The sequence below is a fragment of the Lutra lutra genome, chromosome 10, assembly GCF_902655055.1.
Source record: "Lutra lutra chromosome 10, mLutLut1.2, whole genome shotgun sequence".
In the NCBI taxonomy this organism is placed as follows: domain Eukaryota; kingdom Metazoa; phylum Chordata; class Mammalia; order Carnivora; family Mustelidae; genus Lutra; species Lutra lutra.
Genome location: NC_062287.1, coordinates 82,912,237 through 82,936,497, shown reverse-complemented (window position 1 = coordinate 82,936,497; position 24,261 = coordinate 82,912,237). Strand labels below are relative to the sequence as shown.

The 24,261-nt window shown below is 39.7% G+C and overlaps 1 long non-coding RNA gene across 1 annotated transcript; it reads right to left on the bottom strand.

Annotated features, from left to right (window-relative positions):
• Positions 1 to 12,344: 12,344 nt before the first annotated feature.
• On the bottom strand, positions 12,345 to 23,731 carry LOC125079932 (uncharacterized). Its single transcript, XR_007121169.1, has 3 exons — positions 18,719 to 23,731; positions 13,963 to 14,019; positions 12,345 to 13,529 (listed from the first exon to the last, which is right to left on the bottom strand). It is a non-coding gene; the product is annotated as an uncharacterized LOC125079932 (long non-coding RNA).
• Positions 23,732 to 24,261: the final 530 nt, after the last annotated feature.

Sequence of the window (24,261 nt, the reverse complement as noted above, 5' to 3'; positions counted from 1 at the left end):
TCCTCTTGATCCTTTCTCTCTATATGTTTGTCCTCCAGATCACTAATTCTATCTTCTGTCTCAGTTACCCTAGCTTTTAGAGAATTTAGATTAGATTGGAACTCATTGAGAGCATTGTGAACCTCAGCCCTGGTAACTTTTAGATCTGCTCAAACATTGTGACCATCCTGTCTGGTCGCTTTCAGCTCAGCCCTAATCAATTCCGTTTGGTCATCCATGGCTTTCTCCAACCTAGCTATTGCCTGGATAATTGTTAGCCTGAATTCTCTTTCCGACATATTGTCTATGTTGATAGCCATTAGCTCTGTTGCAGAAGGTCCATCCTCTGTATTTTTCTTCTGTTGGGCATTCCTCCTCCTAGTCATTTTGGTGAGAGATGACTGAACAGATGTAGCTGGTTGTTTCGACCGTGGTGCTGTCTGGGTGCACCCTGGAACACTTCTGAGCAATCAGGATTCCCCACCCAAATGAGAGAAAAAAGAAAAGAAAAAGAAAAAATAAAAAAGAGAGAGAGACAGGAAAGAAAGGGAAGATGAAAGAGAAGGTTCAGCCCAAATGGGCCCCAAGGTAAGATTTATGAGATATACAAACAAAAACAAAAAAAAGACTGATAAAAGTAGATAACAAGAGAAAAAAAAATATGCAAATAAAGGAAGAACCTTGTCGAAAAGAACCCCAAGTGTAAGATTTATATACTATCAGGACAAACACAAAAACACAGAAACACTTGTGGAAGAAAAAGATGGGAGAGTGGTTATAAATTCTCAGTGTGGGTGAGGAAGGTTGCTTTGATTCTTCCTGGATGTATCTTGATATCTTTGTTAAAGGACTCAACTTTCCTATGCTAAAGGGGGATTAAAAATTGGTTTACCTATAGGGGTAGTATTGATTGGGGAAAGGGGATTACTTTGAAGTTTAACTCTATATGAATATTAGAAAATAAAAATAAAAAGGGAATAAACTAGACTAAACCAAACTAAAATTTAAAAAAATTCAAAAAATAGAAATGCAAAAGAAAAACACAGGTGTATGTATCAAAAAGTTCAGGTTAGAAGGTTATTATGGAATTTGATGTACTGGACAGCTCACTGTGATGGTAAATAGGTTAAAAAATTATCTATATAAAAAAAAATGAGCCAGAATAGTGGGAACAAATTAAAAATAAAAGTTGTCCTATGAAGTAGTGGTGGTGGTTCTCTTGTAGTCTTTTTTTTTTTTTTTTTCTTTCCTGGTTGGTTTTCTGGGGGAGGGGCCTGCCACGTGGGTTTTCAGTCAATGATGTTCCCTGAGTTAAGTCCTCCGGTCCCCCTCAAGGTGGTGGGCTCTGAGGAAACCGGTTTTTTCAGGCTTTTGTTCTCTGGAGGTTTTTATGTTTGTTCACCTTTTTTTTTTTTTTTCCTCTCGCCTTGACCGCTTTTGATGGTTTTTGTAGGTTTAGAGGAAAGCAAACTGCACCCTGACCTCCCTCTCAGAGAGAAGCCTCAGTCTGTTCTTCTGTGGGTGCTGCAGAGCCCATATAAATCCCCCCTTGGCCGCTGGCAGAGCAGGTTCTGAGTCGCGGTCCCTGGGGACGCAGGATCTTCTGCTTGTACCCAAAATCAAAGCAGCGGCAGCTGTCTGGGCAGCTCCAGACCCCCAGAGAGGTTCCAAGCAGTGATCGCACACTGAGATTTTCCCGCTGGCCCGGGCTGGGAGTGCCTGGTCTTTCTGGGTCTAAGAGCGCCAGGCTTGCGCACACCTCTCTCAGGGGAGGCTGTGGGTTGCGCGCGCATCTCAGGCTCTGAGAACGGGGCGCAGGTCCGAAAGCACCAGGCTGGGCCTTCGCGCACCTCTCTCAGGGGAGAGTTTGGGGCGCGCGTCTCAGGCTCTGAAACAATGGCGTGTGTCAAAGAGCACCGGCTGGGCCTTTGTACCTCTCTCAGGGGAGGATGAGGGGTGCGCGCATCTCAGGCTCTGCAGCAGGGCTCGCATGTTCTGCCATTCGGCGTGGCTCCCATCCCCTCACAGGGGCCAGAACCCAAGCAATCTTGGGCGCGCTGGTGGCTCAGGGACCAAGACCTGGTTTCTCCACTATACTCTCTCTGACTCAGAGCCAGGGGAGGCTGTCCTGGGACCGGGGACTTAAGCCCCTGTCCCTAGCCGCCCCGATTCCCACAATTTCCCCCCATGATCTTTTGCTCTTTTGGAGTGCTTTCAACCAGTCTCAAGTTAATGCTGGTCCCCAGATGCAGGGCACTCTCACTCGTATTAGGGGTATTACTTTCCAACCGGTCACCTCTGGTGGCTCCCTCCCCCTTTTGTTTATCTTCCGATATCAGTCCGCCTTTCCCACTCTGCTTTACCTGCCCACTGGCATCTTCTACCCCTGTAGAGATCCAGATGTGTGTAATTCCGATCTCGGGCTGATTTCATGGGTGATCAGAGTTCTTTGGTAGGTAATCAGCTCACTTTAGGGTACAGGTTGAAAAAGCGCCTCCTCCTACTTCCCCGCCATCTTGTCCCCCCTGTTATTCTATTTCTTAAGGGGTATAGGATGGAGACGTGGGGCTGACAAAATAATTGAGGAAGAAAGATTGCAGGTGACAAACATTTCATTTTGTGCATTATTTCTGATAATTCGGTAGCAGTTACCTAAAAGATTCTGAGACAATACCCAAGCTCTGCAGGAAAATATGCTATGATCAATTAATAATGATTGCTCTGAGTTTGGGTAGAGGAGAGGGAAGCAGAAGTACTTCTCTCAGCATCTCTTGTTAGCAGACACTAAGATTGCAATGAGCTATATTATAAGAAAAGAAAATCGTGAGTGCACATGAGTATGGGGTCTTAATGCTCTACTATACTATACTATGCTTGAGAATTAAGCTCTAAAAATTTGATATGGGCCCAGGTAAGGTAAGTGACACATATATGTGCATTAGTGAGAGAAGATTAGGCAGAATGTGGATAGCTTTCTTGAGTGAAAATGTCAGAATGAAGTTTTAGATTTTCTTGGAGGTGATTTTTATGCATAGAAAAGGCTATTTTTGGTTATTTTAAAAGGAATACTAATTTTATTAAACTTAGAAATTCAGAAACTTTGTTTTTCTTCTTTATTTACTAATTTGACAGAGAGAGATAGCAAGAGAGGGAACACAAGCAGGGGGATGGGAGAGGGAGAAGCAGGCTCCCTGCTGAGCAGGGAGCCTAATGCTGGGCTCCATCCCAGGACCCTGGGATCATGATCTGAGCCGAAGGCAGATGCTTAACAACTGAGCTACCCAGGCACCCCAGAAACTTTGTTTTTCATTAAGATTCTTGGTTCATCTTTGTTTATAAGTCTAGCAAAATAGGATGATCATTTTGATTAGATTGGTTTCATTTACAAACTTGGCCTATTATGCCTCAAATATTTTAAACTTCATTTATTTCATTATAAACAGTTCAAATATATGACTAACAACCAAAATATCCCCTACACATAAACAATTTCAGGAAAACTAATACATATGGTGAACCTAAAACTTTGTGTCAAGATTAAATACCATTATACTTTTCAAACAGAAGAGATCAATTACTCCACCAACACAAGGCTAATCTATTAGATCCTTTGAAGTATCAAATTCTTTTAAACATTAGAGGTAATTTAAATATAAAATATAGGCTCCCAAGTTCAAGTTTAGTTGTTAGCTTATCACTTTGTAACCTCTTTAATTTAAAAGCAGATAAAGACTGCTTGCTGCTGTAACGATGAGTTTAAAAAAAAAATCCCCTATGGGCAAAGAACCCATGGAAGGCAGATATTAAATGTTCATAGGATACCAAACATAAAGCAGAAAAGATTATCCAAGGATTCCAAAAGACCACGAGTAACTAGGTTTCCATGAAACACATTTTGCAAATGTAACCTTCATGCCAAATCTGGGTTATAACTATTAAAAGGGAGGGGTTCTTGTGACTCCACTTTTTAAAAAAATTGGTGTAAGATTTACATAACAGGAAAGTAATCATTTTAGTGTATACAAATTGGTGGTATTTGGCGTGTCCACGATGTTATATCTACCTAGCAACGTAATATTTTTATCACCCAGAACGGCAACCCTCTTACCATTAAGCTGTCATTCCCCAACCATTCCTCCAGCCCCTGGCATCCACTATTCTGCTTCCTGTCTCCAAGGGCTTACACATTCTGGATATTTCATAAAAATTGAATCTTGTAATGTACGGCCTTTTGTGTCCAGCTTCCTTTAATTAACACAGTATTTTTGAGGTTCATCCACGTATCAATATTTCATTCCTTTTTATGGCTGACTAATATTCCATTGTATGGATACCACATTTTGTTTATCCATTCATCAGCTGGTGGGCATTTGGGTTATTTGCACTTTTTGACTATTGTGAATAATGCTGCTATGAACATTCATGTACAAGCTTTTGTTTAAATACCTGTTTTTAACTTCTTATTTTTGAGATGCTAAGTAGTTTGCCTAAGTTTAATAGCAGCTCATACTGAAATTGGGATATGAACCAGGACTTCAAAATTCCAAACCTATATTCTTTCTAGAACTTTCTACTTCCTCGCATAAAAGCATCAAATGAAATTTGATTATTCCTCACCACATTCTAAAGTAGTCTGTGATCAGAAAGAGATAGAAAGGCTTAGAGAGGAAAGGGATATGATTGATTATAAATTATCCCTGTGTTTACAGACAGGCGCTGTTTTTTCTACTCCCTTTCAACTTACCTCAGGCACTTTTGTCTTATAAACATTATTGGCTAATAGGTCAATTAGTTTTAGCTTAGAAATTATCCGGCGGAAAAAGTCTCTGAGAACAAACAACACTGTGCTCTGTTGGTGTCCTTTTGTAAACGATTCCCTCTAGTGGTTTGAAATATTTGTCACTGTGTTGACAAGATTTCGGTCTTCAAAAATGTAAGCAAGAGAGACCCAGGATATTTATTATTGATAATAATCAAAACCACAACAATAGTAATTCTGGAGGTTTCTGGCTGTCATCACACAGAGGAAACTGGGGTGAGCTTTTAAAATATTTATCAGATCAAGTTACTTCCTGGCTTTACATTCCAATTAGAATAAACTCCAAACTCTTTTGTATGGCTAATAAAAGCCAGAAGGCTTGAAGACTGCCTGTTGCTTCAAACTCTCACTGGAAAGTCAACCCCAGGGTGGGAAGGAGCATCTCTGTCTTTGTCATTAGTTTATCTCCCTCAAGTGTAATAATGCCTACTCCATTAAATGGGTGTGAATGATTAACTGTCTTCTCACTCTGCTCTCCAATCCCCATAATACATCTCTCTCCTCTCTTCCTTTAGTACCTTGATCACATCAGATTCCTTCCTGAATCAGAATCTTGGCATTTGTAATCCCCTCCAGCTGGAGTTACCTCCTCCAGATGTTTGCAGGTGGAGGAAACATCTTCCTATCCTTTAGGGTGCCAGGCCCTAGTTAGAGATCCATGTGAAGTAGCCTCCGTGCCCCCTTCATTATTCTTTGTTGCACCACTCTGTATGCTTCCTTTGCAGTCATATTTTGCCAATATTTGTTGGTATGTTTACTTGTTTCTTATCTGATTTCCCCCCAAATGGGAAAATGGCAAGGCCCAAGTATTGCCTATTCTGTACAGTTGTGTTAAGTACACAGAATAATGTACTTATGAGTGTACAGAGTAAGAGAACAAATCCTGGAAATATTTCAGTTTGTTCAAGTCAAGTAATCTGTACCATAACCCAATTTCAGTCACCCTGATGTTATCGCAAGTCCCTTTTAGATGATCACATTCATGAGGAAGAATAGAGCAGAGTTATCTAGCTCTGTGGCCTTCATTTGGAGAATAACGTAGGGACAGATCACTTGGCAGAAGGCATCCTAGGGCTAAGTGGGCTGAGGTTTGAAGGATTTCATGCATTCCTTAGCGGTGTGAAATTTTGGCTTAGTATCATAAGAAAGGCCTAAGCTATAGCCCGTGAAGTCGTCGTTTTCAGTAGTGAACTGATGGGCGGTAGGAGAGGAAGGGACACACCTGCTTTCTTTATGGCTGCATCAGAGAGCAAAGTCAAGGGCAGCTTGTTGAAGTGCAGAGTCCAAACTGGAGTTAGAACTAGATTTGGATTTTATTTTATTTTATAAGATTTTATTTTATTTATTATTTTTTAAATTTTGCTTGTTGGATAATCCTTTATTTTTTTCTTCTTTTTTTAAATTTTATTTTTTGACTTACTATTTTTTTATTATTATGTTCATTTAGCCAGCATATAGTACATTGTTAGTTTTTGATGTAGCATTCGATTCATTAGTTGTGTATAACACCTAGTGCTCATACCCTCCTTAATACGCGTCACCCAGTTACCCCATCCCCCCACCCCACTCACTCACTAGCAGTGTGATCGTAGGCAACAACTAAGCCTTTCAGAACTTCAGCGTCCTTGTCTAAAATTCATGAAGAATCGTGTATGCTGCATGGAGTCAAGGAATAAGGATGTTTAGACCAAGGTAAAGGTCACCTGGTTTAAGATGGAGTGCTTGGCTGCTAAGCAAGGTGGGTGGTGGTTGGGGATACATTCCAGTAAAAGGGGACAGGCTGTTTAGAGGCTCTGAGGCAGGTAAGAGATTATGACCTGTTTGAAAACGGAAAGGTGGTGGTACCTGCTCTCCCAGGGAGTAAGGAGGAGGCTGATGGGAGAGGATTCAAGAGAGCCAGGAAGGGTGAAGAATGCAGGGACCTAGAGCAATGGGACCCCAGAAAATGGTCTTTAGTAACATGATTCAATTTGCGTTCTGTTTTTGACGTGGACCATGCTGGATGTTTCATGATTCATGGACTGCTGGGTGAGATTTTGAACTCAGATTTACTTCTGATTGCTACCCTTTTCCTGTAAACCACCCTACAGTTCCCAACACATAAACTTACTTAGATACACATTGGCCCCCCACTTTTTAAAAAGATTTTATTTATTTATTTGATAACAGATCACAAGTAAGCAGAGAGGCAGGGAGAGAGAGAGAGAACGGGGAGGAAGCAGGCTCCCTGCTGAGCAGAGAGCCTGATGCGGGGCTTGATCCCAGGACCCTGAGATCATGACCTGAGCTGAAGGCAGAGGTTTTAACACACTGAGCCACCCAGGCGCCCCCACATTGGCCTTTTAATAAGGACTTTTAATGTCTGGTCTGCCAACTGTGTGGCCTTGTGTAAATTATTTAACCTTGCAACATATCCTTTCCCACATCTCTAGGATTGTGGAGAGAATTAAATGGATTGTAAATGTTTGACAGAGGTGAATACTCAGTAACTATTAGATATTGTGATTATATATTATATTATTGTAATGTGGAAGGGTTAAGGCAAATATAAGACATTTTAGAAAGCTGATTAGGCCCTATTTTGTGAGAGGGGAACCTTTCTGTGTCTTTCAGTTGAATTCTATCAAGTAAGCTATGCCTATGGGACAGAAAGTCAAGAGACACCGTTGTATCTCACCTGCTCTCACCTCTACTGGAAATCCATTTCATCTCCTTGGACAAATTATCTCTGATTCTTGATCTTTCTATCTGTAATGGGGAATGGAAATTTTAGTAAAAATCTTTCTTTGGGATGTTGTGAGGCCAAAATGAGCTCTAAGGGCTCAGAACTCTTTGAAAGAAAATGACAATATAAATTTAAGCAAGCTGGTGTCATTTTTAATTCTCTGGTTGAAAAGTGATTGATTTACACTGTGAATTCCCCTTAATAATTTGCTCTGTAACAGCATTGTGAAATGGCCCTGAAGAAGTCTAGACATAGCTGGCCTCCCCGGTATTAGTAAAGCTAGAAATATCAATTAAGATAAATACCCCAAGGCAAAAAAGCCATTAGCTTTTGGAGCCAGGAAGAATCTAAACATCTTCCTCGGAATAGTCCTGCATAAATTTTTTCCACTGCATTTTTTGGGACTTAGAGACAAGAATGCATTGCATCTGTCTTATACAAGAAGCAGCTCACACATGAGAGAAGTCAAATGATTTGCCTAAGGTCACCCAGTCAGCAGCCATTAGAATCTATTATTTTCTGATTCTGAGTCCAGAATCAGAACTTAATGGGCCTGATTGACACCACAGCTGGATCTAGAAATTCACCAGGCTTGTTTACTAAGCTGTATCATAAACCATCATGGCAGAATAATTCTGAGATATCCTCCTACTTAATCTGTCAGTCAACCATTTATGTGATGAGCTTGCTCTTTGCCAGTTATGCTGCTGTTTTAATAATATGCAAATACAGTTGACCCTCAGACAATGCACAGGTTAAGGGTGCTGATTCCCCATGCGGTCAAACTCCTTGTGTAACTTTAGACTTTAATAGCCCACTTTTGTCTGGAAGCCTTGCCAATAATCTAAATGGTCTGTTAATATGTATTTTTATGTTCTATGTATCATATATTGTATTGTTACAATAAAATAAGCTAGAGAAAAAATGTTAAGGAAATTATAAGGAAGAGAAAATACCTACTGTGTATTAAAAAAAAAAAAAAATCTAAGTCTAAGTGTATCAGCCCTGTTCAAACCCATGTTGTTCCAGGGTCAACTTCTCACACAGACCAGGGCAAATTTAAGACTAAGTTGTGCTATGTCCGTTATCACCACTGCTATTCAACATAGTAATAGAAGTCCTAGCCTCAGCAATCAGACAACAAAAGGAAATTAAAGGCATCCAAATCGGCAAAGAAGAAGTCAAACTATCACTCTTCGCAGATGATATGATACTATATGTGGAAAACCCAAAAGACTCCACTCAAAAACTGCTAGAACTTGTACAGGAATTCAGTAAAGTGTCAGGATATAAAATCAATGCACAGAAATCAGTTGCATTTCTCTACACCAACAACAAGACAGAAGAAAGAGAAATTAAGGAGTCCATCCCATTTACAATTGCACCCAAAACTATAAGATACCTAGGAATAAACCTAACCAAAGAGACTAAGAATCTATACTCAGAACACTATAAAGTACTCATGAAAGAAATTGAGGAAGACACAAAGAAATGGAAAAATGTTCCATGCTCCTGGATTGGAAGAATAAATATTGTGAAAATGTCTATGCTACCTAAAGCAATCTACACATTTAATGCAATTCCTATCAAAGTACCATCCATTTTTTTCAAGGAAATGGAACAAAGAATCCTAAAATTTATATGGAACCAGAAAAGACCTCGAATAGCCAAAGGAATATTGAAAAAGAAAGCCAAAGTTGGTGGCATCACAATTCCGGACTTCAAGCTCTATTACAAAGCTGTCATCATCAAGACAGCATGGTACTGGCACAAAAACAGACACATAGATCAATGGAATAGAATAGAGAACCCAGAAATAGACCCTCAACTCTATGGTCAACTAATCTTTGACAAAGCAGGAAAGAATGTCCAATGGAAAAAAGACAGCCTCTTCAATAAATGGTGTTGGGAAAATTGGACAGCCACATGCAGAAAAATGAAATTGGATCATTTCCTTACACCACACACGAAAATAGACTCAAAATGGATGAAGGATCTCAATGTGAGAAAGGAATCCATCAAAATCCTTGAGGAGAACACAGGCAGCAACCTCTTCGACCTCAGCCGCAGCAACATCTTCCTAGGAACATCACCAAAGGCAAGGGAAGCAAGGGCAAAAATGAACTATTGGGATTTTATCAAGATCAAAAGCTTTTGCACAGCAAAGGAAACAGTGAACAAAACCAAAAGACAACTGACAGAATGGGAGACGATATTTGCAAATGACATATCAGATAAAGGGCTAGTGTCCAAAATCTATAAAGAACTTAGCAAACTCAACACCCAAAGAACAAATAATCCAATTAAGAAATGGGCAGAGGACATGAACAGACATTTCTGCAAAGAAGACATCCAGATGGCCGACAGACACATGAAAAAGTGCTCCACATCACTCGGCATCAGGGAAATACAAATCAAAACCACCATGAGATATCACCTCACACCAGTCAGAATGGCTAAAATTAACAAGGCAGGAAATGACAGATGCTGGCGAGGATGCGGAGAAAGGGGAACCCTCCTACACTGTTGGTGGGAATGCAAGCTGGTGCAACCACTCTGGAAAACAGCATGGAGGTTCCTCAAAATGTTGAAAATAGAACTACCCTATGACCCAGCAATTGCACTCCTGGGTATTTACCCTAAAGATACAAACGTAGTGATCCGAAGGGGCACGTGCACCCGAATGTTTATAGCAGCAATGTCTACAGTAGCCAAACTATGGAAAGAACCTAGGTGTCCATCAACGGACGAATGGATAAAGAAGAAGTGGTATATATACACAATGGAATACTATGCAGCCATCAAAAGAAATGAAATCTTGCCATTTGCGATGACGTGGATGGAACTAGAGGGTATCATGCTTAGCGAAATAAGTCAATCGGAGAAAGACAACTATCATATGATCTCCCTGATATGAGGGAGAGGAGATGCAACATGGGGGGTTAAGGGGGTAGGAGAAGAGTAAATGAAACAAGATGGAATTGGGAGGGAGACAAACCATAAGTGACTCTTAATCTCACAAAACAAACTGAGGGTTGATGGGGGGAGGGGGGTTGGGAGGGGGGTGGGATTATGGACACTGGGGAGGGTAGTGCTATGGTGAGTGCTGTGAAGTGTGTAAACCTGGTGATGCACAGACCTGTACCCCTGGGGATAAAAATATATGTTTATAAAAAATAAAATTAAAAAAAAATAAATTATAAAAAAAAAAAAAAGACTAAGTTGTGCTAATTTTGCTTTGCTGCTGAGGAACTCAATGCCCCAGGTATTACTGGTCTCCTTTTATCAAGTTTTGTAGTTATTCCCTGAACCCTGCCCCCCCTTTTACATCAAAGCTTATCTGTCCCATATCCTGTCCCCAGTACCTATGAAAGGTGAAGTCTTCTTAATATGACAATGGAGGTAATAGGTATGTAGTTGAACAATTACAAGAATTTTCTGGATCCTAGATTTTTACCTAAGAATCATTTCATTTTCTTTTTTTTTTTAAGATTTATTTATTTATTTGACACAGGGAGAGATAGAGAGAGATCACAAGTAGGCAGAGAGGCAGGCAGAGAGAGGGGGGGAAGCAGGCTCGCTGCAGAGCAGAGAACCCAACATGGGGCTCTATCCCAGGATCCTGGGATCACGACCCGAGCCGAAGGCAGAGACTTCAACCCACTGAGCCACCCAGGCGCCCCTTCATTTTCATTTTTATATCCTCTGTGAAGTCACTGTTCTAAAAGATTTAGCTACCAAGCCAACTGGATATATTAAGTAATAATTAATTTGTTTTTCCATTTTTAATTAACTGGGGACTTAAGCAGCTGTCAGAAAGCGCTCCTGATCAGCATGAGATATAAGCAGTATGACCACCCTGAGATGATCACATCCCAGGGAAAGTAAGGAAATTTCCAGTCTTGCCATATGTAAATGAAGAGCTTCAATTAGCCTTAAAATTACACACACATATATATATATAGTGTGTGTGTGTGTGTTTCTCTTGAAAATCTATTTTCTGCTGTTTTTTTAATTTTAATTTTTATTTATTTATTTATTTAAAGATTTTATTTATTTATTTGACAGACAGAGATCATAGGTAGGCAGAGAGGCAGGCAGAGAGAGGAAGGGAAGCAGGCTCCCTGCTGAGCAGAGAGCCCAAAGTGGGGCTTGATCCCAGGACCCTGGGATCATGACCTGAGCCAAAGGCAGAGGCCTTAATCCACTGAGCCACCAGGCACCTCAATTTTCTGCTGTTTAAAAAATACTTTTTGGGGGGAAACCTAGGCTAGGAACCACTGACTAAATCCGAGTCATAGCTTTTGGGTTGGATTTTAGGGTAAAATTCTGGGGAGTTATCAAGGCCCAACAGGCACATTTTCTTCCTTCCTTCCTTTTTTTTTTTTTTTTTTAATGAGAGAGCTTTGGCATTACTTTAGGGTCAGCATCCAAGCTGAATATTCAAGAAGTGTTTTTACCATATTGCACAAATACCTACTTATACCTGCTAAATGTCAGGAAATTAGTACGTCAAAGGGAACAGAGTTTCTGCTCTTTGCCTTGATGAGATGACTATGGAGAGAGAGGAGGCTTTCAGCATTTCTTATTTAAGAGTAGATTTGGTTTCTAACCTCTACCACTGAATAAATGTGGTATGGAATATATGATCAAAGAAAATACTGAGGAAAATGAGGAATATAGCTAATTTGCATGTAGAAAAGTTTAGTCATTATTTATCAAGAAAGAACCATGGGGCCTTTCCTCCTAAAACTCTTTGTGCTTTAGAAAAAGTTTAGTTTCATCCTTGACTAGGATTTCATTTAGCATTGCTAAGAGACATATTTAAGTGATTTTGTTTTTCTGTCTTGCCAATTAATTGGGAGGAAAGATGATCTTTTCTACCTGAAGCTTGATGCATGGGAAATGAAACACTGTCATATTCCCCCCACACTGGTTGAGCCTTCTCAATTTCCTGTTTTTCTCACCTCTATCCTCCCAAGCCCTCGGGTCCTCTCTCCATTTAGTGGTGTTCCATACTTTCAGATTTATTATCCAGGTATATGATATCTATATCACGCTGTGACTCAAAAATACCTTTTATGGTAAGTAAAGACTAGGTTCTTCAACCTAACATAGAAGACCAAGTAGAATTAAACCCAAACTCTCACCCTTTAATTCTTTGTCAACTTTCTAGGATCAGTTTAAATGCTACTTCCTCCAAGAAGCATTACCCACTGGTACTAGCTGGATATGACTGCTTTTACCCTGTGAACCCCTACAGCATTTCGCACTTCTCTTTAATGCTGTCTTAAATCAGCTATGTACTCATTTTCTTTCTCCTACTGGATGATTGGCTCCTTTGAATGTGGGCGTTTTCTCAAGTCTATATTCACAAGGGGCCTAGACTAGAGCTTTGTAATGAGAGATTACATGCAGTGAATGAATGAGTGAATAAACTCAGTGTTCACTTCTCCATATTGGAGAATGAAAGTGTCTGTGTTTCTTAGTGTTCAGGGTACTGTGAGTCAGAGATTTTGGGCCTAGACATAGGGAGAGTACCTCTGATTCTGCTGGAAATGAAGATGGGGCTAATGAGGGCATTTAGAATTTTTTTTGTTTTGTTTAATAAAAAACTCGCCAAAAACAGTGGGAAGGAGAGAGAAAAGTTTCCATGGCAACCTCCAACGCTGTACCTCTGAAGATTCAGTTTATACATTAAAAAAAATGTGCCTTCATTTATTCTTCCCATGGAGACTGGAACTTAGTTAAGTGCTAAAAAGTTTTATGGAGGAGGTTTTAATGATACCTGTCAATTCTGAGAAGGTACAGAGGAGAGAAAGCTTATCATAGTTGGTAAAATGTACTCAGACTTCTACATTTTCTGATTTACCAGAGTAAATGTGTATAATGAGTGGTGTGTGTGCGGGTGGGTTGGGTAGGGGCCTCATACCTTACCAGAAGGTCAGTGGCTGGGCTGACCTGATGCCATGTTCTGGCATATCGCCCACATTATCATGCTATTAGCTGAAAAGAAATGGAAAGAAAATGAACCTTAGTAAAATAGTTATATTGGTCATTGAATGCAACTATTTTGGGGGTAGAGGAAAAAATATATTCAGGAAATCAACAGATATTTATTAAGACAGTCAGATTACCTGAGGGATAAAACTTCAAGTCGAAGTTAGTTAAAAATCTTAGGAGCTCTGGCATTTGCTAGCTCTAATGGTTTGAAAAAATTACCCAATTTTCTATAAGCCTGTGTTTGCTCAATTGTCAATCAACAAAAGTACCTACCTTAGTGGGGGTGTGGTGACATTTAAAAGGTCAGGACGGAATATAGTATGCACTTAGAGCTCAGAAAACATTAGATGAGGGTAATGGTGGTGTTGGTGTTGAGGATGGTTTCCTTCTGTGTATAGCATTGTTTTCATCTAAGGTGCAACAAGGGAACTCTTACCTAGGGAGGGATCCCAAGGAGACTGTGGTTTATCCCAGCGTATGTAACAGTCACATGCTGCAGGTTAAAGAGTAAACTCCTTCAGACAACATTAAGGCTCCTGATTATGTCTCCTCCCACCCCTCTCCAGCTCATCTCCTGCTACTACTCCCAACACTAGCTGGTACCAACATAAAAACCACACCCAGATACTTTCCACCTCTGAGCCTACTGTGCCCCGAGCTCTCATTCCTCTTGCCTTTACACATTCTACCTCTTTTATGCCCTTATCCTCTTCATGTACCTGCAGACCCATCATTCAGTCTTCAGCTTCTTTGAACTTGCTCCTGAATCTTTTCTCTGTCCAAGGGCACCTGTATTTATCTCTGTTAGGAACTGGTTCTTTCCATCAATACTCACGGTGCATGTGTCAGACACTGCGATGGGCACTGGGTTGCAAAGCCGAGGGAATCATGACATCTGCTCTCAGGGACTTTCTATTTTTGTTTTTACTGTTTAGCTTGGGCTCAACAGATGATTGCCCCATATCTTTATCTCTTTTTATTTTACCCCAAAGGCTGAGTGTAGGATGTGACATGTAGTAGATAGTAAAGGTTGATTAGATAAAATACAGAGATGAGAGGCATTTTGTTCAGATAACAGTTAAGCCAAAGATACTGTCCTGGTAAGAAGAAAGGAGAATTTTTAGTATTTAAATAAGCTAGGTTATGAGGCATGGAAATTGGGTAGACAGAGACACTAATTTGTATAAGACTTTCTTCATTTTGAATGGATGAATGACAGAATACTTCTCTTTCTCACAAACAAGTGGGCATATACAATCTGTGTGTTGCCCCATTCATCTAATATGTGTACTGGAAAGCAGAGGGCACAAGACGATGCCTCTAGACCCTTGTTGCAGGATTTGAATGTGTCTTGGTTCTTTTTCAAAGCTAATCATATTTTTGTTTTAGAATATTTATTGTTTTTATAATCATGTGGAAGTTATTCCTCTATTTGTGTAGACCGTGTAGGAGTGAATAAAATTCAAAGTCACTATTTTTATGCAGAGCGATTGGATTACATTAAACAAGTATAAGTCTTTTAAATAGACCTGTCCCAAGGACAGGTCCCAATATTTGAAATACCAGATGTCTCCCTGAGTACAAAGTCTTCTCCAGATAGGAGAGGGAGGTTCTTATATATTTTTGGTTTTTGTTTTATTTTTTTTTTCACTCTTAAGTGATGCTTGTTTACTACTTTTTTGTTCATTTGTACAACATATTTATTGATCCCACAGGCTGTATAAGGCACCATGCCATGTTCTGGGGTTGGAGTGGGGATAGATCAAAACTGTGCAGTGATATTTCATGTAGATTGTCAGAATTTCTAAAAGAGGTTAATAGCAGATGTAGGTCTAGTCCCCAGTGTACACACTGCCATTAAAAAAAAAAAAAAAGTCTATCCCCACCCGTCTTTTCCAACCCCCAAAGCAATTTTACACCAAAGAAGTGACCTATTTTGAACCTGAGTGGTTGGATGCATTTATTTTTCCACAAGCCTGTGTAAAAAAATGTTCTGTTGATTGGAGTTGTGAGAAGCTCTTTGCAGCCAGGAGGAACAATAATGACATCACCTGGATTCCCCCACTCCCCTTCAGTCTCTACTAGACAGAAGGAAAAGGAGTCATTTTCCTTTCTCCCGAACCCACCAAGGCTGGTGCTGGAGGCCTGTCCGTTGCTCTGCACAGCACTCACTCACTCCATGCTCAAGGAATCCTAACTAGCCTCACCTGAGAAGGGCCTGAAGCATGAAACTCTGGAAAATTGCTGGAGGCAACATTACCATGCTCTCTCCGGAGCTGACACCAAGGTCTCAGCTCTGGGGAGTTGCTACTAATAAAAGTATAGATGAGCAAACTTCACTTTCACAAAAGCAGGTATGTAGCTGACTTTAAGCCTACAGGGAAATACTTTCATTGTAACAGCTAACTGTCTTATGGGCAGATGTTAAATAAAACATCTTCCCCTCAGATCATTAGATTGTAAAGACTTTAGTAATGACCAAACTTATCAAAATAGGTATTACTAGGGGCAAAGGGCTGAGATTCATGATTTTGAGGAAAAAACTTTTTGTTGTAGATTAATTTAACCTCTAAATATCACTGACATTTCCTTTAAAAAATGTTTTTATATACTATTTTTACTAAAGGTCACTGTGCTTGATCTCCAGAAGAACTGATGAAGTTATGTAGTAGGAAATGAAAATTCATGGACATTTAGGAAATTGCCCATAGTTATCAAGTTAGGAAATGGTGGAGCTGAAACTTTGTCCCATGTCTTTTATTCTAGGAATGGTGTTTTTATATAACCTATCCAGATGTGTTGATTTCTGAATATAATGCTGCTGATGACCTATTATTGGTTAGAAGATTTTGCAGAATTAGAATTTGAGGGAACAGGGCACGTATCTACTATGACTGATTAAGAATGATATAAGACCTTGTCCCAGAGACAAGCTAATTTGACCATAGGACAAAACGAACCTAGGACTTTTCTCTCAGTAACTTTTTCTAAAAGGAGTGTTTATAATTTTATATGTGTCTATGAAATAATCATACCCCTTATTGTGTGTTTCCCAAACCATTCTATTTTATTAATGATTATACTTTCACATGTTGACTTTTTATGTGTCGTTAATGCAGTATGATTTTTCAGTCACTACTTTTAAAAACCATTTTAGCATTGGCCCTTCTCATATACACTCCTTTTGCCATAGATTTTAGATGCTCTCCAAAGCGGCCTGCTAAACAGGGCAAAATACAACCAAAGTGACTGCCATTTTTATAATCAATGCTAATCGTTATCAGAAGAACCATGTTTCATGTTTAGTTTGCTGCTGGATTGGGTTTACACATTGTGGTCTAATCTAATTGAAATGGGAAAAAGCAATTGAATTACACAGGGAAACCTAGGAGTGTTTCACAGAGGTGTGATACATGGTTTTCAGAGAGGAGCTGGGTTTTTTGTCGTTTTTTTTTTTGTTGTTGTTGTTGTTTAATTAATTAATTATTTTTTAAATAAACATATAACGTATTTTTGTTGTTGTTTTATTAGTTGTTTGTTTCTATTTGGGAGTAGGTGGGGAGGGAGACTCCAGGCTGAGAGGATAGCAAAAGCAGGCAGAGGTCGGCGTGTATGAAAGTACATTTTGGAAATGACAAGTGTTGAGAGAACTTGAAATATGACTAGAGAATTGGAACAAAGGTGAGGTGTATCAGGGCATGAAACAGAGTTGTAATAATACTGGTATTTGGATACATAGGCCTGCTAGATTAAGAAAATAGAAATACAGAATGACTAGTTAAATTAGAAATTCAGCAAAAGAACAGGGCATTTTTTTTTTAGCATATGTGTGTTAAAAATTTTGGATGGTGTGTACACTTATTGAAATTGATCTATATAAATTCAGCTTTAACGGGACATGCTGTATTTTACCTGATAGCACTAGAAGGGGCAGGGGAGCTAAGGGAGCTGCACATGGAAGGTAAAGAAAAGACATAAGAGGGACACTGTGGCATTTGAGCTTGATGATTAAGTTTCTCACCTGGGATTCACCCTCTCATCTTTCTCAAAATGTCTAACAACAAGAATGGAGTAGACTGGTAACTCAGGGGAGGCTATGCCTATGGGATATTATCGAATTTGGAGAGTGAATTCAAAGTTGACAATCTTGGTATTGCATTTGAATGTCGCTAGAGAACATTCACTGCAGAAGAGGCACTAAATAATCAAGTGGACAAAATGACTTGGCCAGTTGACATCAGCCAGCATCTGCCCCTAATCAGCGCAGGCACCTCAGTATTTGCCCAGGATTATGAATGAGGTAACTACACGGGCAGTGTCAGAAGCTCTGTGTCAACCCAACAGCAGCTGTTCCTTCTCAGCAGGTTGTTATTTGTGTGTCTCCAGTAGGTGGAACATAGGAATCTTAAGAACCTAGGAGTGGAAGGAGAAGTGGCCCAGCTCCTGTCGCTGCCTGTGACCCAGGTAGGTAATTTCTCACAGCTTTAGGTGCTGTGGGTCTAGAGCAGGGATCACCAAATCTGGCCCACAGCTGGTTCTTTCCATAGCCCCATGAACAAAGAGTAATTAAAAAAAAATTAAGGGTTATATATTAAAAAATAATAATAATAAAATAAAATAAGGGACTGTGTGACAGAGACTGTAGGTAGCCTCTGCAGAGAGTAAATATTTTAGGCTTTGGATACCGGTGCAAAGAATTGAGTGAATGACCTTGATCGTCATGAGGAGATTAGGTTGCTATTACATAGATGCAGCTGGTTGATGTCCTGGGGCATCTCTTGTTAGTTTCATGCACAATTTTAACTGGAATGTGCAGGGATGAGAATCCATGTTTGTTTCAGTAAGAACAGGGACACCAGAGACTCAAATCCCTCCTTAGAGGAGGGTCACCTTACCAGGCAAGCTGGCAATCCAGTGGAGGTGGCAGGTGAGTCAGCGGGGGGAATCTAGAATGAGTGATGGAGGAAGGAGATGGGGTATCAGTTACAGCTACGGGATCAATAGCAACAGCACTACACCTCGCCTTATAAGCTTTCCTTGAGATTGTGACCAACCAGAATCTTGGAGAAACATTGCCTGAATAGAGTGAAGTTCGTGTGAGAAGCAAGGGCACCGAGTGGTGCCAGGGTGAAATGTGGTGGAAGCTGTTAGTGTCTTGGCCAGATATCATTTCCCCGGGCCCACGGACCTACCTGATGGTGGCTGCTAATGGCTCATAGCTGCCCACATCTCCTGCAAATTGTCCTTGGCTGTACAGGTGCCACCTCATCTGGGAAGTTATGTCCCCTTCTTCCCAGGAGCAGCTTACTGGTAATGGCTGGTGATGTGAGAGAACAAAAGGACATTTTTCTTCCTACAAAGTGGGACCAACTCTCTAGGGCTCTTCCTTCTCCAGACCTTCTGTGACATTGGGCTGCCAGTGGTCTCCAGCAGAGTTCACTTTCTTGCTTTGTTTTGTCTCGCTCTCTATCCTATATTCTTACCTTGTAACCTTCTCTTGAGAGGACTCCCTCAATAAACCAGTTTCACACAAATTCTTGTTTTATGTTTTGCTTCTGAGAGACCTGAACCGAAACAAAGTCCTCTATGTTCTGGTCACTGCCTACCTGGCTAAGCTCATTTCTTCCTGATTTTCTTCTTACATGTTTGATTCCAGCAGTACTAGGCTTCTTGCTATTTTTTGCTATGCCATGCATCTGCTGTTTTCAGGTATTTATCCTTATTCTTCCATCCACCTGAAACTCCGTTCTGCCAATAGCAATGAGGCTCATTCTCCCACTTCGTACACATTTCTAATCAAATGTCACTTACCTATTTAAAGAAGGTTTCTCTGAATATCATTCTGTCTAACACAATGTGCTCTGCCCTCCTATCTCCTTGTTCTTCATTATTTTTCACAGCTCCTATCACATTCTATACTTTTACTTTTTTAAAAATTTATGTATTATCCACCTCCCTGACTAGAATATAAACACCCAAATGATAGGGGGTTTTCTATTTCATTTGCTGCAGTATCCCTGGTGCTTATCATAGTGTCTGGCAAGTAGTAGGCATTGAATAAAGAAGGTTAGTTTATGACAGTCACTCACTTATTCATAAATTGTGAATCTTGAATTCAAATCCAGATTTGTCTGGCTCCAAATATCCTGCTTTTGGCTCTGATCCCTGTCACTGCACATTCATTCTTCCCAGCTGCTCTATTTGCCAAGTTGCTTATTCTAATTCACTTCACCTCAGAATTCCAGTGGGGATAAAATTCTCGACATCCCCACATATTAGTTAAGGCAATGCCAGCTGCTAAAACAAAATAAAACATTTTGTTGGTTTTACACAATGAAAGTTTGTTTTTGCTCACCTAAATCCTATGGGTAGGGTTTGAGGAGGATGGGGTGGTATTTTGTTCTACGCAGTCATTAAGGGTCCTAAGCTGATTGGAGATACGCCATCCTTAACACTTAGCTACTAAGATGTCAACGAGGCAGCAAAATTGAGGGAGATAATGTGAAAAAAAGCACATGGATTTGGGTTTTTTTTTTTTTTTAAATTATTGTCCAAGTCTAGAAATACTACCCATCACTTCAACTGGCATTGAATTGACCAGTAGTTGGTCAATGCCCCACATAGATGCACAGCAGGTTGGGAAATGTAGTGTTTAACCTGTCAGCCTTTCCTGACAGTGACTGTATACAATGGAAGGGAGCTTGAATCTTTGATGGGCAACCAATCAATCACCAACCAACCAATCACATCTACCACAAACTCCCTCCCTTACCACCTGATATGGATATGCACCCTTCTTTGCAAACCAGGATAAACTATCCCTTCCAATGGGGGAAAATCCAGTGTCTCATTTTGTTACGCATGTAGATCAGCCTGGAGGCAAAATCTCTCACCATTTGACTAACCTTGATCCAGAGAAGAGAAGAGATTGCAGGAGTGTTTAATTTCTGAGTCTATTAGAGAAGGAGAAAAGAGATTCTTGTCTATAAGCTTTACTCCTCATGGGAGGAATTTCCCTTTTGTAGCCATTACTCCTTAAGCTTGAGACTCTGGCTTTGCTTGGTAATATATATATATTTTTTCTTCTCACCAGAGCAGATGGCACTAAAATTTCTAACCAGTGTCTTAGTATGCAAAGCATCACATCACTTTTCTTCTCCCAATAGATACTCTTAATTCTGATTATAACAATTATAGTCTTTGCTTTAAGTCTGTGTGTTTAGAAATATTTGTTTGCCCTTTGCTATCTCACTACACACTAATTAGGAAGAAATATTTTCCTTTTACTTCAAATAAGAGCAAATGAAATCATTATTTTATTGGAATACATAATCTGCAGTTCTGAGGGCCAGTAGTTATAGGTTGTGGGTTTGAGCCCTTCAGGCACTCTCTTGCCAAGAGGATTAGTGCCAGATCTAGGATTGAAGAAACCATTGAATAATGCCCTTTTTTCTTCCATGCTGAGAGCAGTGCAGGTAATAATTTTCATTTAAACTTGTCTTTGATAATGAATAAAGTGTGAAATCCTATGGCTAATGTTTGATATCTTTGTTTTAGTATTCTGCAAATTTGGCATCATTTTGGTCAAAAGAATAAAAGTATGATCTGACTTAGGTTGAAAGGCACTGAAAGAAATATATATATATCTATATATCTGAGAGAAATATATATATATGTATATATATATATATACACACACACAAATACACATACATACATATATACACACACATATATCTGAGAGAAATATATCTATAGCTGTATGTATGTATGTATCTAATTTCCATCATTCTTTTAGCCTTTGTGGCAGACTGTCACATCAATGACATCCAATTAATTATACATACCAATATCTGTGCCCTTGGATAGTCCCTTTCTAAATTCACTCTGGGCTTTGTCCTATGACTGCCTTTGGTCAGTAGGACACCAATAAACATGCCCAAAGCAGCAATCTTTACATGCTGGAACACTGAGGTCTACCCTTTAGAATGTTGTTACCACCTTGTTCAAAGCCTAGGCTATTTTGCTGAAGAGACCATGTAGAGATTTCTTAAGATTCTCTGGCTGACAACCCCCAGAGAACCCACGGGTATGTGACTAAAGCCACATAGGACCACCCAACTCCATTTGAGCTATCAAGTGATTACAGCTTTATGGGGGACTCCAGGAGATATCAGACAGAAAAGCTGCCAGCTGTATCCAACTCAAATTGCAGACTCTTGAGAAAATAAATGGTTGTTACTTTAGGCCTTGACTTTGAAGAGTTTGTTATATAGCAACAGATAACTGATGGAGCTGTAGCATATTTATTTGGAATACATATATATTCTGAATGTGACTATTTCCAACATTTCTTTTGCAATGGCCCTAACCCTAACCACTGTCATCAGTCATCAACTTCTCTCTCCAATCCAGTTAACTAGGAAATCATGTAATTTGCAAAAGAGACCGCTGGCTGCCGACTAGATTCTTTTTTTTTTTTTTAATGATTTTATTTATTTATTTGAGAGAGAGAGAGAGAGAGAGAGAGAGAGAGCATGAGAGGAGAGAAATCAGTGGGAGAAGCAGACTCCCCGCTGAGCAGGGAGTCCGATGTGGGACTCGATCCCAGGACTCCAGGATCATGACCCGAGACGAAGGCAGTTGCTTAACCAACTGAGCCACCCAGGCACCCCAAGATTCTTTTACCACTTTGTTTCCTTAGTTTTCCTGAGGGATGTGTTGACCACGCAGAGTTAAGAGATACTCAACAGGAGAATGGCTAAAGTCTTACAGTCAAGTTTTTTTAAATCCTTAAAATGAGAAAGTTTTGATATATTTATATTCTTGGTCATCCTCAGCTGGGTTCAATATTTGGTTTTTAGCTACCTGGTAATTTCTCTACCTTTTCTATCTCTGTAGTTTTTTTTTTTTTTTTTTTTTTTTTTTGTAAGCCCATCTGGTTAAACTTTTATCTTATGGATATAGTGTTCTATGTGTGGCAGTGGAAAGAGAATGAGCTCCAAACCCATTAAGCATAATTTTGATCAGTGATTCTTCAGTATTCTAACTTTATAACTACAAGTCATTTTACTAACCTATCTGAGCCTCAGTTTTCTAATTTACATAATATTTTATATATTATCTATATAATATCTATATGATATCTTCCTTCGTAGATTTATTGGTAGGATGCAATAACAAAAATATCAAGTCCTTTGGGCAATTCCTGTAAGACATGATAGGCAATAAATTATAATCATCATTATCATCATCATCAAGATTACTAATAATAACTTACAACACATTCACTCTCCCTCAAGAACATTCTTCCAGCTAGGTCTGAATTTATTGTTCTAATCTGTTGCTTTTTGAAAAATTGGTATGATTTATTTCTTTGGTGTTTTATGGAAACTGAATGACATTGGAGGACCAATGATAGCCAGTAATTATTGAGTACTTATCATATGGCAGAACCACTGTAAACATTTTACTTTACTGATTTTTGAATACTTACAAGAACTCTATTAGAGAGCATACTATTTCTGTCTCTCTTTAAAGTAAAGAAAACTTTACTAGATCTAGAAAGTTTAAGTAACTTGCTGAGTCAGCTCAGCTGATAGGGGCAGAACCATCATTTGTCCAAGGGAATGTAGTTTAAATCTCCCCCCTCACCCCGACTCATAAACACTGTTCAGCTGCGTACTTCTGCATCTCCAGGATTCATCTAGATGAGCAACTCATGGATTACTTCCACTGCAAACACCAAAGGCTTTATCAAAGTCAGTTTGTTCTTTGTCTGATACACAGAGTTCCATTTTCTTATTCACATTACTTTTATTCTGATTTCAGTTCAATGGGTAATCACCTTTTTCTCAATATTCATAGAGAAATGTTACTCTATAGAAAATGAATTCCATTCCTGCCTCCTCCTCTCCCCCAATAACAGGAAGCACCTCTTTTCTGAAAGAGAAAGACTCTTTTCTACTTGACATGTCTACTGACATGCCATAGATAGAAATTTAAAATGATAGAATGGAGAGTGCTTTAGAGATCATCCTCTAAAAACTTCTCCCAAATATGCAAAGACAAACTGAGGCCAAGAATACTTTTCTTCTTTTTAAAGATTTTATTTATTTACTTGACAGAGAGAGCGATCACAAGAAGGCAGAGAGGCAGGCAGAGAGAGAGGAGGAAGCAGGCTCCCTGCCGAGCAGAGAGCCCGATGTGGGCCTCGATCCCAGGACCCTGGGACCATGACCTGAGCCGAAGGCAGAGGCTTTAACCCACTGAGCCACCCAGGCGCCCCAAGAATACTTTTCTTAATGTCATTATTTCATTTAGTCATTCACTCTCATCCAACAATGATTAAGGTCTCCTAAGAACCATTTTATAGTCTCCATTAAAAACTTTTTTTTTTTTTTTTTGGACCAGTGAACTGAAGGGAACTTTTGTTGATATTCTAGGAGCTCAGGTTAGCAGAGAGCTCCTAATCCAACTCTAGAGTACTGTCAGGTTGCCAGGATTTTTAAAATACTAGTGTTACATGTTAAATAAAGTGACTCCTAGGGCCCTCCCCCAAGTACATTTGGTTTCCCTCCTCTGAGATTTTTTTTTTTTTAAGATTTTATTTATTTATTTGGCAGAGAGAGAGAGATAGCAAGAGAGGGAACACAAACAGGGGGAGTGGCACAGGCAGAAGGAGAAGCAGGCTTCCCCCTGAGCAGGAGCACAATGTGGGGCTTGATCTCAGGAC